This window comes from Blennius ocellaris (genome assembly GCF_963422515.1).
Source record: "Blennius ocellaris genome assembly, chromosome: 7".
NCBI lineage: Eukaryota > Metazoa > Chordata > Actinopteri > Blenniiformes > Blenniidae > Blennius > Blennius ocellaris.
In genome coordinates this window covers 15,326,525-15,343,101 of record NC_137656.1, presented here as the reverse complement: position 1 = coordinate 15,343,101, position 16,577 = coordinate 15,326,525, and the positions used below count along the sequence as shown (strand labels likewise).

The following is a 16,577-nucleotide window of genomic DNA, read 5'->3' as shown; positions in this document are numbered from 1 at the left end:
AATGAGTGGTATGAGTTGGTGGAGGCGCGACGTGGCAAGACACAAGGACATCACACACACGCACGCACACACACAGGTGAGTAGAGGGCAACACCACATTGATGATGATGATGATGGTGGTGGGTGGAGGAAGGTCTCAGATGGTCCGGCAGCATTGCTGTGGGGAGCTGCAACTTACACACCTGGAGTGAGACAGGATTCCTTTTTAATCACTCTTGTGCAAGTGGCATCCGGACATGAAATGTAATGTACTTACCCAAACTTCTCTCACAGAAATGTGCAACTACGTATGTGCAATGCAACACACAGTACAGACAAAAGAATATCAAAAACACCATGTGGCACAACAATCCAAAAGGTAGAAACACAGTAAGGCCCGAGTTTGGCCTTTTCACTGAGAGACACCGAGAGAAGCGTGTACTATAGGTCACGACATGCGAGTTTCCTTCATAATACCAATGGTATAGTGTAGTGAGATACACACAAGATTGTGGGAAAACCAGCATGTAGAGTTGAAGCAACAGCAGTGAACAAATGTTGAGTGTTAACAAAAACCCCAAAGTCTGCTTCTGTCTGACGGCATCGCAATATCTCTCAAGCCGTCATCGTCTGCTCAGACTGCATCAGCTTAGATTCAGATCAAACAAACACTGCAGCCAGACAGTTCTGGTCCCCGTCACCCTGACACACATGCACACGCGCGCGCGCGCACACACACACACACACACACACACACACACACACACACACACACACACACACACACACACACACACACACACACACACACACACACACACACACACACACACACACACACACACACACACACACACACACACACACACACACACGCACACGGGCACCCAATCTGTTACCCTCCACTGTTGTGTCAGCACCAAAAACAACCAAACACAGCTTCTTTTGTGAGGCCGCTCGCCGGCCCTTTGCGGCAGAATCAGTTGTCAAGATTTGCAACGGAGTGAAATTGCAGATTTGAAGTGTTAATTACTCTGTCATAACTACAACCATGCGTTCAATCTTGACGAAGGCAGTTTTCAAATCCCAGTTGTGTTTTTAAAATCCCAGCTGTTATAACCTTTGGTACTTAGCACCTAAGCTGTTAATTGTGGGAGAGAACTACAGGTTATAAACCACACACCGTGTGGGGAGGTAAGGACACTCCATGTATAGGCAGATAACCACTCACACAGGCACATTTATGCACTATTGTACCTATAATATAAGGATCTACTGCATTCCTAATCCTAAGATCAATTCAGTCGTGTGTCTTATTCAAACATCACCAAAATGTAGCAAAAATTTCATTCAAGTACTGAATAGAAATGAGCGGAAAAGAGAAAATATAGCCCTTTGATGATTTTCTCATCTCTCTGTGGCGACATTTGATCCCCATAAAAATAGAAATACAAGAAGCCCACATGCACGCACACAGAGAGGGAGCAGGACCTTCTGCACCGAGCCTGTGCAACTGCGAAGACAGATGCTGGCCAACGCGTAGCGGGGAAAGTGGAGGGCAACACACAGAAATAGACGGAGTCACCTCAAGGATACAGTGAATCAGACGATGACAGCAGAGGCCACAGCCTCTGTTAGGACACCTGAAAATAGACAAAACAAGTGGAAGAGGGGCAAATACAATGTGAGAGCGGAATAAAATCCATGCAACTTTTGATCTCTTTTTTTTTTTTTTTAACTTGCTCAGTGTTTTCATGACCTTCATCTATGAAGCAAATTTGCAGCGCCAGTGCTCAGTCAGTGTGTGTGTGTGTGTGTGTGTGTGTGTGTGTGTGTGTGTGTGTGTGTGTGTGTGTGTGTGTGTGTGTGTGTGTGTGTGTGTGTGTGTGTGTGTGTGTGTGTGTGTGTGTGTGTGTGTGTGTGTGTTGCACAGGGGCGTCAGCCCTGGCTGGAGTTTGTGGCAAGTTACAGAGCGTGTCAGCTTAAAGGAATAATTGGATTAAATAGCAGACGGCTAGTGATGACAGGGAGGGACGGGTGAGGGGGTAAGAGAGGAGGAGGAAGGTGGGGGGGCAGACAGATAGAGGCAGCAGGGGGGGGTGAGAGAGGTGCTGATAAGTAACAGGCCATTTGCTGTGGAGCCTCTGGGAGCCTCGGGACAGTGAACAGACACGCATCGAACTCAAAGCGTTACGCTGCAGATTAGAGGGATAAAAGAATAAAACTCTGAGACTCTGAACAACTCACTAGCAGACTCTTTTAAATGGGAAGACCTCCCTTCAAACTCACCACAAGATGAAAACACCACAACCAATACGAGTCACATAAGAAGAGAGACTTATCATTTCGTCTGTACTTGAGTGCAAGTCACACAAAAGAAATGCAAGTGAGATAGAGACAGGTTGAAAAGTGGGAAAGCCCCTATTAAAAAAGGTGTCACTGATAAACCAGCGCACGGGGTTGCTTATATACAGTTTTTAGCGTTACCTGTAGTTTCCATAGACAATCACAATCGTCATATACAATGTTAAATGTATTCAAGGCAAAGTTCTTTCAGTCAACTGTTGTGACAGAAAGGAAAATGTGACTCTCCTGGATAGAAACATCAACAATGTAAACATTTTGTTTTGTTTTTAATCAAAAAACACATCATAGCTACTTCAGCTAGTCAGACACACCTACTTGTAAAGGCTTGTTATAGTGCCACCATCTGGTCAATTTATCATTCACCATAAAAAAACTCTAGTACTCTAATACTCTAATCTATATAGCCTGTCACCCTGAAATGTGTGAAATTGCCTCTTGAGCCACTTGAAGCAGCACATGTATAATCTGAATGATATGAGTTGCAGTATTGATGAGAATTAGAGACACAAAATTATCCCTTAAAATAATCATCAGAGATTAGCAAAGCATGTACATCTTTTAATTTAAATTGTAGGGAGGAAAAAAAATATTTTAAGATTTTGCTGTGAGGACAGTTACAAGTAAAGAAATATTGCTGTTAGAACTTTGTAATAATTCCTAATCAGTGTCGTCTTTGTATTGAATAAAAGTGTAAAAGTGACTGAGCTGCTTAGTTTTGATGAATTGAGAAGCACTGTGCAGAATCAGTAATCAACAGTGAAGGAGAAGCTCATTCCACCTCATCATCTCACACTCCCTCTGTGAGAACTCTTAAGATAAGCTGTTATCCACAAATGACTGCGGCATTAAAAACCAGGTACCTTTCACAAGACAACTAGTCATGATTGCAGTTTGTTTTAGTCCGGCAGTACATCAGCTTCCCTCTGAATTGTCCACCATCCTGTCCATTATCCTCAAGTGCAGAATAAACATCAAGTAATCAAGCTCTTAATGTCACAGGTCAGGCTAGGCCAGTGGTTCCTTGCGAAAGGCTGACACAGTATCTAAACTAAATGGACTTGTACTAAATTATTCAGGTCCTTGGAGTAAAAAAAAAAAAAAAAAAAAAAAAATCAAGTGGAGTTATAACAAAAAAGCTTCTTCACTGAGGTGGTGGATTGATGAGAGCTCCAGAGAATCCCATATGACACCGGATTTATCTGGTCCACTTTTTATTCCAATAGGATTTAACTGAACACACCAGAAAAGCTCAGGGGATAAGAACCTCATGTGATCAACTAAGAAGGTGATTAAAGAGGAAAAATTAGTTTATACAGCTCAGCAGACATGACGGGAACATGAATATTAGAAAGGTGCATTAAATAGCAAACAGGCAAGGTTAGCTTATTATAAAAGTCTTTTTGCAGAAAATTGCATCATTTGCATCATATATCTTAACTGAAAACCCCCTTTGATAAAATATATATACTGTATATATAGGTGGTTTTCAGTATGTGAGGAATTACACTGAGCCATATAAAGTGATTAGAAGTGTTCCATTGTGTGATACGAAATATTTTGCACCATTAAAAACACCGCCGTAAAACCCCTCCACCAAAAACATAAATACATAAAACATTACAGCTTGACACTACTGAAACTGGTGAGAGGTTTTACATGGAAGCAGACATAAATGAGAGACTTTCAAAGTGAGATGGAGTATGAAAAAAAAAAAAAAAAAAAAAAGTCCACAGCAAGAATGAAGAGGGGAGCTCTGCAGCTCACCGCCTCATGAATAATGTATGTGAGAGAGCTTCCAGCAGCAGCCAACTGCAGCTCTATCAGCAGAAGAGAGGAGGTTTCTGCAGGGGCACAGGTGGACCTGCCAGGTGGGATGAAAGAAAAGGATGGTGCAGTCACCTCCACCTATCACCTCGACCCTCTTTGCTGTCCACTCGCCATCTCTCTCCCCATCTGGGTTCACATTTTGTCTCAGTGTGGTGCACACAGTAGCCACACTTTTTTCTTTTTTTTTATATCCTTAACTGCCCGCTCAAATTTGATTGTGCTTTTATACAGAATCCACATTGATATGCCCTTCAAATATTTGTCTGTATACCCCAATGGAAAATGTTGAGGTGTTGAATTAATTTTAAAGTTATATTTGAGGTTGTACTATTGTTCCGAGCTGGTTAACAATGTTACAAATATGGATTTACAAAAAGTCAAAAAAGAAATAGATGTATCATCTACATAAATATAAGAAATAAAAGTGCAAACCCCACCAAAATGAGAAATCACATTGCATTGAACTTACAGTAACATTTTAGGATTGATTTGTACACGGTATCATTTTATTAAGATGGACAATGTAATAATGTAAATAAATGTTCCTAAATCATCAGTAAAAGTTTGAAAAGGCAGTTCTGTATGATGACGTGAATGATCCACTTTTAACGAGATAAATACATATGTGTTGCTGATCTTTGATTGCATGTTAAAGTTGATATAGTTTACCTTGTTGTGTCTAATCTGGCCATGATTTATAATCGGTATGACCTCTGCTCATCTTCAATAATTTAGTTTTCCCGCATCTGACATCACCTGCCATATGGCTTCCTTGCGTTGCACATGAGGTGTTCCTGTTTTTTCATCAACCCCCTCCTTCATTCTTCCTGTCGTCCCGTCTGAGCTGGCGGAGGTCAGGGGTCATTGAAGCACAAAGATTAACATCACAGCACACCGAGGGCATGCTGCTTTGATGTTCTCTGCCGTGGAAAGAAAGTACACCCTCTTCTGATCTCCAGCTCTGTACCTTTCTTTTGTCTGCCAAAAAGAATAGTTATCGGGAGGATTGTGTGTCGCGGAGTCCAGTATAGCAACCAGTACGAGTGCCTGCTGAGAACAGTGAGCTTAATGTAAACACTTAGAGGGATGCAGCAAAGTTAACATGAGTGTTCTGACATATTGCCACTAATGGATTATTTAATTCAAGTAGCGTCAATGAAACTTCTGTGATTTACAGTTTCTCCTCCTAATTGGAACACAATCTCATTGAGCGATGACTTGCAGACAAACGAAACAACATATTCATGTTTCAAGTGAACCCATGGGACTTGTGACTTATGGAAGACCAAGAGGATAAAAAGAAAGAGGAGACAGAAAAAGACCTTACAAGGTAGAGGGAAGCCAGTTGAAAATTTCTTTATGTGCTTCATCAATGACTTGTGCCCGCTTCTCCCGCCCCTTTATTTCTCTCCTCTTTCGAGTGAAAACCGTTGCTCTACAATCTAAGACTATTTTTATCCAACATTTCATTACCATAATAAAACACATGCATGGAAAAAAAGATAAACTCAAAGAGACAGCGCAGCCAAAAACCTGGATTTGAAAGGCTTATTTTCATCTTTCTTTCTTGTCTCCTATTCTTTTATGTTCCTCTTTTCTTTTCGTTCAGAGAAATGGAAAGAGACATGCCTTTTCTTCCAGCCTGTGCCTCATTATGGTGCTTTTCAGGTCTGCTCCTTTGTATGGGGCCAGCCCAGAGCCACGCACAAGCATAGTGGGGCAGCCAGTGGATTACCCAGACTCACGTCAACACGCAGACAGAGCGACCTACCACTCCAGCAAACACCCCTGCCAAGTGTAGCATGGATGTTACATGCTTTAATAAGTGTAGCCAAAAAAAAAAAAAAACATGCCAAGACTAAAAACCAACAGGAGCAGCAGATGTACCACAGGCGTCGGGGCAGACAATAGATCCAGGTCTTTAAGCCAGGACATGGCCGTCACAATACTGGACTGAATGTATTACAGTCCAGTGATAATCAGCATGCACCGGCTCGTCTCGCCACACATGTCTAAAAACTCAATGCCAAAAAGATTAGATGTTGGTCGTGAAGGTTTTCATTCCTTTCTTTCTTTTTTTTCTTTATTCAAAAGAAGCCTTCAATTTTATTCTTTAATTGTTACCTTATTATTTAATCTACTGTCAGGCAACACATTTTTTTGTACCAAAAAGTCTTAATATAAAATCTAAGAAAATTATTAAAAAAAAAAAAAAGTGGGGCAAAGAACCTGCAAAGAAAAAAATGTGATGCCAGTAAAGCGGTTTGTTAGATGAAAAAAAAACAGGCATGCTAATTTTTTCGAATATAGATTCGTCGTGACATTTTATGAGACAGTCGCTGAACTCTTCATGGGACCTTTGATGTGTCATGACATATCTCTCAAATCTGTTCAGATTTACAGCTGTATATTACACCAGTTATTATTAAACATTTGTTCAATGTGCGGCTGCACAGGGGAGACCTACGCAGAACTCGGCCGGTGAGGACAACGTTATATCTAGTGTGTGAATCAAAAAAGGATCTGATGACGTATAAGAAGCTTATTTCATGATAAAAGTTCTGTTAAAAAAAGCCAACCAGCAGACAGAAAAAAAAAAGAATCACAGTGCAACATTCACCTTCAAATCAGTCAGCCGCGTTGCTCAAAGCCTGAGAAGCAGAGCAATAACAACAGCACATAAAGGTTAGAAATTTTCAGTTTATCTGGATGAGAAAGGTAGAATCCCAATCTACGAATAGCGGCTCCAATAAGCAAAATCAAACACACCACAGCCACAAAATGATGTAAGTGTATTGGTGCATGCTTGCTCACACTGTGGATTTTCTGCACTCAGCAATTGTAATAATATAGCAGCAGCTTGTGCTGGTCATCTATCAGCGCTGTACTACTACCACCGCCTGCTGCTCCCTCCTGGGACAGAAAGATGGATGCTCCCTCCTTCACTTCAACATGTAACACCCATTAATGCTCCTTCGCTGGGGCAACTTGCAGTTTCCTCACACCTGTGTTGTCGTTTACACACACTGGGCAGGCACAAGCAACACTTTAAATGGGTCAAATGTTTATGTCCATCACTCAGTATCACTTTATAGCACTTTTGAGGCATTTTTAGAATCTATAAAATGGCTTGCAAAAATTCTTCATACCTCTTCAACTTTTCTACATTTTGTCACATTACAGTCATAAATGTAATGTATTTTGTATATATCATGAATTTGTTTTGATCGAAACCTTTCCAGTGTAGCTCAGGCTGTTGTGAGTCGGCTCGTTGTCCTGCTGGAACTCACGTGTCCAACTCTGGTCCTGGAGGGCCGCAGCCCCGCATGCTCTGCATGACTCCCTGCTTCGATAGGGCTGATTGCAGTGAGCAGCTGGTAATCAGGCATTCTGTTGAACTCAGTGATGAACCACCATGAGGATCAGGTGTGTGAAAGAAGAGAGACATGGAAAACGTGCAGGGCTGCAGCCCTCCAGGAACCTGAGTTTGACACCCCGGTGCTGGAAGGTGAACCTCTCAAGTCTTTTGCAGACTCTGAACAGTTTGTCCTCCAAGATCGCCCAGTATTTGGCTCCATCCATCTTCCATCAACATCATCAATCCTTTTCTCTCTTTTTTTTTAGATGATAGATTGCACGTTGGTCCGTGACATGTTCAAAACTTTGGATGTTTTTTGGAGAACAATACTGATTTAAACCTCTTCACAACTTTCTCCCTGACCTGTCTGGTGTGTTCCTCAGTCTTGATGATGCCGTTTGTTCATAAATATTCTTAGATTAGATTAGATTAACAAAAAGGGGGCCAATGTTTACTAAATAGATCATTTCTGGAGACACTGGATTTATTTAATGAGGGAAAGTGGTATGAACACCTTTGCAAGCTGCTGTAGTTTTCAAAGTCACTTGAGTAAACCATTCACATTTTTTTTGTCTATTCCCTCTCGGGCATCTTGTAATTTTTAAACATGTGCTGTGGCATTTCTGTAACGAGACCTGGAAGCAGATATCAAGTAAACCTTCACCACCTTCAGTCCTGTGAGCCTTTACAGTGTATTGCCAGTATGCACTCTGCACTGCCATGATAGGGATAGCCAATAAAACGCTATAGATGGCTGGTGCAATGTTCTTAAAACAAAACGTTATTGCAAGCGTCCTTGATTAGATTCACACTGGGGAAATTGAATCTGAGGGTTAATATTTCCAAGAGGGAAACGGGCAAAAGAACAGCAGTCAGAGAGCTGTGTGGATGAGAAACAAAGATGAGAACAAGGATGAGAAACAGAGCATTAAGCTGTCAAATCCCACATCGGAAACTGATTTGTGTTTCTAACCTTTAAAAATAGACAACCCTCCAAAACTCTTCAATGTGGGCTGTTACATAAGAAAAGTGTGATAGGGATAGAATAGATTTACACGCTCACATTCATTGTGTAGCGATGCCTCTTGTATTACTATATACTCAACATAACTAATACTTGCCTAACTCTGATACCTAATCGAAGCATAACTTTAATCCACATAAAAACATCTTCTCACCTCCGATATAAAAAAAAAGAAAAGAAAATCATTGTAGGTAGATTTTTGCTTCCAAAATTGTTATGCCCCCATAATATGGGTGAATAAAGTAAGGTGCCCAAAACAGAACTAAATTATCTCACACGCACACGCACACGCACACGCACACGCACACACACACACACACACACACACACACACACACACACACACACACACACACACACACACACACACACACACACACACACACACACACACACACACACACACGGACACGTACACGGACACGGACACGGACACGGACACGCACAGCCGTTGAAAAGCCATTTTCAGTGCGTTCATGAAGAGGGTACATCGATGAGCTCCTCACTGCAGCAGCTCTCCTGATTCTGTAGTCAGCACTAAAGGCACGTGGCTTAAACCTACAACCATGTGCACTCTGGAAAAGGAGGCACACACATCTACGTGTACATGTACAACAGTACACACACACACACACACACACACACACACACACACACACACACACACACACACACACACACACACACACACACACACACACACACACACACACACCCTTGGACATATACTTCACCCTTGCATTACTGCAGTTCTGCACATGCCTGCATAAATGACCCGCACACATGTAAAGGAGTGTGCATGAAGAAACGTTCACTTGCACGTACAAAGTCATACACAACAGGCTGGCCGAATGCTTCTAAAAATAGCACCCAATTGGCACCCCCACTATCATCATTACTCCTTTCATCATCCTTATCAGCAGTGTGGGGCTCATTCAGATGGTGGACAGTCAAGCCGCTTTCATGGAGCTTTCTTAGTCTCCCCATTGACACCAACAGTTACATCACTATATCCTCTTTTCAATTCCTGTCCTCTGTCCTCTACTCTTCCTCCTCGTCATATTTTCTCCAGTTTCTGTCCTGATGAGTGAGAACAATAAAATGAAAAAGAAAATAGAAGAGGTGAAGAAGTGAAAACTGTGTTGAATGAGAGTGCCGGCAGCGAAAAGCTCTGCTACTTGTATTCTTCCAATCTACCAAGAACGAGAGGAAACAATCTAATCTGCATATCTACAGACTGCAATCTATACGTCATGTTATTACCGTCTTGTTTTCTACAACTGATGAATCTCCGGATGGAAAGTGATTATTCTTTGTCGTTGATGAATAGTCCAGGAATACTAAAAGTGTCCAGATTTGTTACTGTAGAATCAGGAAGGGAAATCAAAATGCAACCAGTTATCAGAAGAAGGAAATGCAGGAAATCATTTCACCAGTGACGAACCACAACTCCGTAATGATCCGACAATTCATTTGAAAAATTACTTTAATTGCCTATAAAAATGGCTGGTGATGACTAATTTCCCTTAGTTCACTAAAGCATGAAGGCACCATTTGTTTAAAGTCTAATCGTGATACGAGAGCATTAAAGTAAGCAACAAAAAAATAAATAAAAACGTCAGAAATACAAACAAAGATGGCCTTGTCTGTATGGAGTTTACATGTTCTTTCTGTGTTTGCCTTGGGATGTACAATAGATTGGCCCGACCCGATTAGTATTGTGATGAGATCTGAGGAGGCCATTTATCATCCAATTCACAGACTCCATGGAAACACATCGGACCGCTTCCCAGGACAATGAGACAATCTGAACACTGAATAAAAAAAAGTATTCATCCAGAGTTTGAGCGGTGCAGTGAGTCAGATTCAACTTCTGTAAAGGTGTTAGATACAGACATGCAACCGGAGTAAAATCTCACAAAATCTCAACCCCTGCTGCTTTTCCTCACCAGAGGAAAACTCATTTCAATTTTGTTATTCAAACAGGAGAGACACAATGACAGCCCCCCACTACTACACACCTGTGGCCTGAGAAAAAAAACACACTCCTGCTTTCACAAAGCCCAAACTCCTCGATGTAAATGAGACACATACCAACCACAGAGAAGTCCCTAACCCTCACTGAAGCCCTCTGAAACAGGAAGAGAGCTCTTGAAATGGGATTTTATAGGCGTGAGTCGCTCAAGGGGGTTGTCAAAGCCGAGGACTTATAAAGATGCACACATGGAAAGGCTGGGGTCAGTTCAAGGACTTAAGAGAAAGAAAAGTAGGAGACTTGGAAAAAAAATGTGAATGTCTTGAAACTAGGAGAGGTGGACAAAAACTGAGAGAATAAGTACAAAAGGGAGTCGAGGAGGGAGCAGAAAGGTTTGAATGTGATGAGAGTGAACATTGTAAGTGAAGCTATACACAACGAGAGGTTGAGAGAGGAAAAAAAAAAAGAGCTGAAAGTGAAAAGGTGATACAGTGTTGGCCCCGCTGAAGAAATATGCTGGTACTTGGCGGCACTGTGTGTGGGAAAATACTTTGAAAAATTGGTCGTGAATTATCATCAATGAGAGGTGGGCCACACCAGTACATCCATTTTGGATCAAATTGAAAAGAACTGGCAAATCAACAATTTGTTCTGTAATTTGAAGCGAGAGAGGACACGGCACACTCTGACAAAGGAACAAGCTGCACTCAGGAGTATCTAAGACACTGTACAACAGAATAACATCCCCATTCATGTCCCGCTCAATGAGGCCACTGAAAAGCAAGCGCTTCCAGCAATGATGATTTGCGACAATGATCACAAAATGGAAACATTTAACATTTATTTAGTCGCATATCACATATGATTTCCTTGTTCTGAAAAAAACCATGAAGGTCACTACATTGTTGGGAAAAGGTGGCTGCTCTATTTTTGACAAAAGGACAAAGGTAGTATACAAGGCTTCCAGACTGCTGAAAGTATATAACTGCTGCAAAAATGGTCTCATCAGCATGTACCAAAAAGCCTACAACCAGAAGCAAAGCCTCAAAATAGTTTCAACCTTAGACAGCAAAGTGGCTGCCATTTTGACTAAATGGAGCATGAAAGAGGGATGAACAGCCAAGGAAAGTGCCAGGCTAGATACCAAACCTGCGCCCTCCGCAATCTGCTTCAGACACACACTCGTAAATGCACCTTTCCCCCTTTTCCTTGTCTTTGTTTCTGTTTTTTCTAAAGGTACATTCCGATTCTGTCACCCCGTGAGTTATTGATCTCTGTCAAACTCGTCCAGACGTGTGTTGTCTGACAGGTGTGCTTCAGCTTCGACAAAAAGTGTCCTTTGTGTTTCAGTGGCCTCCTTGTTTGTGTGACATTGACGGCACCAATATTTGCAGAATGAGTTTCCTTCATGGTCACCAACATCGAATTGAAAACACTTTCAACTGTCATGCCTCTGGTAAAAGCTTTTGTTATCTATGGATCCTCTGAGCCATTAACATTGACACTAATAATAATATTTACTGCTCAAAGTGATCAGCATGTGCAGTGTGTGAGCATTTTGTTAACACTGTGGTGAGTTGGCTTCCATGAGTCAGTTTCAATTGCTGTGAGACCACCACCAACTCAACTTGGACTAAATACAGAACAGAGAAAAAAAAAATGATGTTTGCAGATATGCTACAGTAACTTATTTAAATACTCTTTGTTCTTGAGTTACTCTTCATTCTTAACACACTGAGCACCGACGAGGACGGCTACAACATTAAGAGACATCAAACATGATTCAGAAGAGGTTCAACTCAATCTTTAAACAAATAATAATCCAAGTGGAAGCATGAAAACTGTATTAACTTATAAACACAGTGTGGCACAGACTTTTTGAATCTTGTGCTGACATTTTAAAATGCAGATATTTTCTCACATTTTGAGATCGTCCAGATACTGTAAAATACCCCGACGTTAGGGAAAGCCACAGATTTTATTTTTAAAGGAAGGGCTTTAACGTAGCCAAATCCGGCCAAATATTCAGTTGCCTAGTAACCATGCCTCGATTCTACATGTTGAACATGTTAGTTGCCCGACAATATTCACTGAATAAACTCATAGTAACAAATACCATCTGGTAAACCCACTGTGTTGTCGGGAATGCCATGCTAGAGCATGATTTGTAAATATATCATTCCACATTAACAAATATTAACCTAAAAATAAATGTTTGCAACTCTGAATGGATGTGAAGTTGCTATACAATCTTTTAAAATATGTTTAAAAAAACGTTTTCTGTGGAACTTTAAACACACAGCAAATTCAATAATCATATAATTATGCAGAAATTCACTCAGTTGTAGGTTTTGATACCAGAATGGTCAAAATTGGATTAAAAACTGTAGGAGGAGAAGTGAGCCAAAAAAAAACACAAAAAGAAAACACAAAGACGACTGGAAAAGTGATTGTGTGAATTATTCCACCATTCACACAAGTCTCTATAAATGTCTCCCAGCCCTAATGTCAAACGTACAACCCCCCACAGGCTAAAATGAGAATACCAGAAGATTTCTGGACAATGACAAAGTATCTGAGGTGGATGTCATTTCATTAGCTGACACATTACAAAGAATCCAGTAGGTAATATTGAGGTTTGAGTTTATGCGAAACCTTCCTGATCAGCAGGTTTTAAAAGGTTGCTCGAGAGAAAATGATGAAACTGAGGTGACGACGTGTTTTTTAACCTCAGAAGTTTCATTGATTTTATGGTGAAATTAAAATAGCAGTTTAGTAAGTAAAAATAGAGAGAACAAATCAATTGCACATGTGACCTTTCACATGAATAAAGCCATATTCATGAATGCGTATGAACAGGATCCCTGGCTCCAGTTCAGCCGCAGCTTGGATGTCAAGGCTTATGAAGGGGTAGCATTACCATGCACCATATAAACTGAGAGAAACATGATAGTATTCACACCTATCTGTCATTAAATAACATTCACAGCATATGTGGTTTTGTATTGTGAGAAAATGCTGCTATACAGTATAGTATTCCTGTAACACACTACAAAGTTGACCTGCTGACTCCTCTCTTTACTTTCCCCTTACGTAAGTGTACCTAAAAAGAGAGAGGATGACACTCACACATGATTGTGGGAGTTGACTGGCTCTCTTTGGACAAACAGCGGCAAAATGCAGCACCAATTCTGTTTGTAGAGCTAATGTCATAAATATAACAGAAAGAAATCCAATGTATTCAGAATATCGATACAACAGTTGGCCCAGTCATGAAAATGAATCACCTCTTTGCGTCGTAAATGTCTATGTGATCTTGAGTGAGCTGGAGGACGAAGCTCACCTCTTCTGCCATAAAACATTCATGACCCTGCAGTGCTGTGGACCACACAGTGCAGGACCTGCCTCCACTAATCTGTGTCACCTCTCAGACAGTACGCACACACACACACACACACACCACTAGACACAAAGTTTTAAGCCCTGCACTAAAATCTGCCTTCCCAGACAGCAATTAGAAATGCTCATCCAAGCAGTTACACATCCACAAACACTCAATGAGCCAGTATTTATTTGTGTCTCTCTGCTTTATACACCTGCAACATCTACTACACCCAGTGTTTGTATCAATCCACAGAAATGTCTCTATATCTCCTCCACGCTCTTATTGTGTCTTTCTCTGCATGGCTGTCCCCCCCCCCCCCCCCCCCCCCCGACGCCAGCAGCCAGCCTGGTACGGTGTTCATCAAACCAAGGGAGTCCCCCATTAAACTGCCCACTTCTTCTCTGTGAGTATCATCTGCTGACTGAAACCTTTCCTGCATGTCTCAAAAGCATCTGATTCAAAAATTGATCACCCATGTCATTTTGCTTGATTTAAACACTTTTAACACAGATTAACCGGAACCCAAAATTGGCTTGATGAGCTCATTAAGCATTGATCTTCATAGACGGGTACATTCACTCATGACAAAATGTATTCAGGGTGGCCAATTTTAAGTCGTTTCCTCTCTTTGACTCCTTGACTGAACTCTCAAATGACCTGGACATGAAGATGGCTGGTTTTATGGTTTGTGGAAAGGGTACAAACAACTAGGAAGGCTTACAGGCACAGTTCCTGTTCAGGCCAGAAGATGCAGGCCATGAAAAATATCAGTGAGGCAAAGGTGAAGGATGGTGAGAATGGTCAGAAACAAGCCACAGCCTCCTCTAAATACCTATGATGGCAGATGGTGTTACTGTGCATCCTTCAACAATTCAGCACACTTTGCCCAAGAAAGAGCTATTACAGGAGAGTGATGTTTTCTGAGCCCTCACCACAAATTGTCACTTGCCGTATACAAAAGCACATTCAGACAAGTCAACTTTGTTTTGGAATAACGTGCTTTGGACTGATGAAACACAAATTGAGCTATTTGGGCATGGCAAGCAGCATTATGGATGGTGGTGAAAGAACACAGCATTCCAAGAAGAACACTTGCTCCCCACAGTGAAGTAACGTTTAAGAGTCTGCCCCCAAAGTTCAAGTTGCACTGGGGGCTCGGTATTTCAACGAGACAACGACCCGAAATACTGCTCAAAATCTACTCAGGCGTTCATGCAGAGGAACAAATGCAATGTTCTGGAATGGCCAATCTCAGCTCATAGACTGGAATATCAAGAACATCTGTGGGGTGATTTGAAGTGGGCTGTCGATGCTGAGACACCACCAAGCCTGACTAAACCGTAGATGTTTCATAAAGGTCCAGACACTAATTAGAGGTTATTGGAAAAGTCTAGTGGTTGTTATTTTTGCAAAACGAGGCTCGACTAAACGCCGAACCTTTTCATCTGACCGTATGAGCCGTGCAGCTGGTCTGGTAGACAGACGTTTTTAAAATCTTTCCACCGAGTCCCGTGAATACACTGTGCTGATGTGGTTATTTATAGGGCCACCCAAGTTATGTATGAGAACACAACGAAGCCCTATGTTAATTTTGTAATGCAGGTGCAGAGAATGAGACAAATTGTTGCCCAAATGATATTAAATCAGACAACCTTCCCCACACACTCATTATGTACGCCTGCACTGATTTACAGTTAAAAAGAGCAGCTGCACTTGAATAATATCAGTCTAATCAATGGCATCGACGCTAATAATTCTTCAAGAGTAATTGACTGAAGATACCGTGTTATTTAAGTTTTTAGAAAATTCTATAAATATTTAACCTTGTGACTCTTTTTCATCTTCCAGTATTTCAAGCCCATGACTGAAGAGTGCAGAAATCCTTTATGCATAATTGATGACTGCGTAAAAGTATTGCAGAACAGTGTTGGATTGCTGCACTGGATCCGAGGGGGGAGAGGCTGGTGTGAACACAGCTAGTTTGTGTACTGCATCCTGGACTGGTATCTGGGGCAATGTGTGGCTGTTGGGGAAAAAAAAAAAAAAAAAAAAAAAGATGGAGTCCTCTGGGCGTCACACACAACCCAATAGCATTCCTTGAAGGGAAGCACAGCACCAAGTGCTTCACACATCCTGTCTGCTCTCACTGAGTTGTGGATGATCTCTGAACCGGCTGTCAGCCCACTGACTGCATCATGCGCCACTGTTGGACTGCCCTAATCCTGAGTCACAGCGAAAGTTGAACGTAAATGAGCCCTGACCTTGCTCCTACCAGCAGAGGGAGCTATGACCTGTTCGTCGCTCATCTTTTAGGAATAAATTAAATCAATCCAGATAATCCCAATCATATAGATACAGTCTCTTCACTCAGTCAAGGACAAACATCTGGCCGACGTTCAGGTCTGCTGCAGACATTTCAATCATGAGACCACATTTGTTCTGTGCACTTCTCTTTCCATCGTACATTATTGTCAGAGGACTGTGGAGCTATTTGCAATTGATCTCGTCATTGAGGGGAACAGTTACGTATCTGGATACTGTACGGAGCCATGTTGGGTGAAAAAATGCACACACGCATGTTGACTTACAGCTCGTGCTATTGCTTCCATTCCAATTTGTTTTGTATATTTAGATGGAGAGAGCAGTGAAGACACGGTGAAAT

At 41.5% G+C, this 16,577-nt stretch overlaps 1 protein-coding gene across 1 annotated transcript in view; it reads right to left on the bottom strand.

Annotated features, from left to right (window-relative positions):
* Window positions 1-16,577, bottom strand: part of ank1a (ankyrin 1, erythrocytic a) — a gene marked incomplete at its 5' end in the record, with an annotated part of 85,033 nt that overhangs the window by 54,671 nt on the left and 13,785 nt on the right. The gene's annotated exons all lie outside the window — the stretch shown is intronic.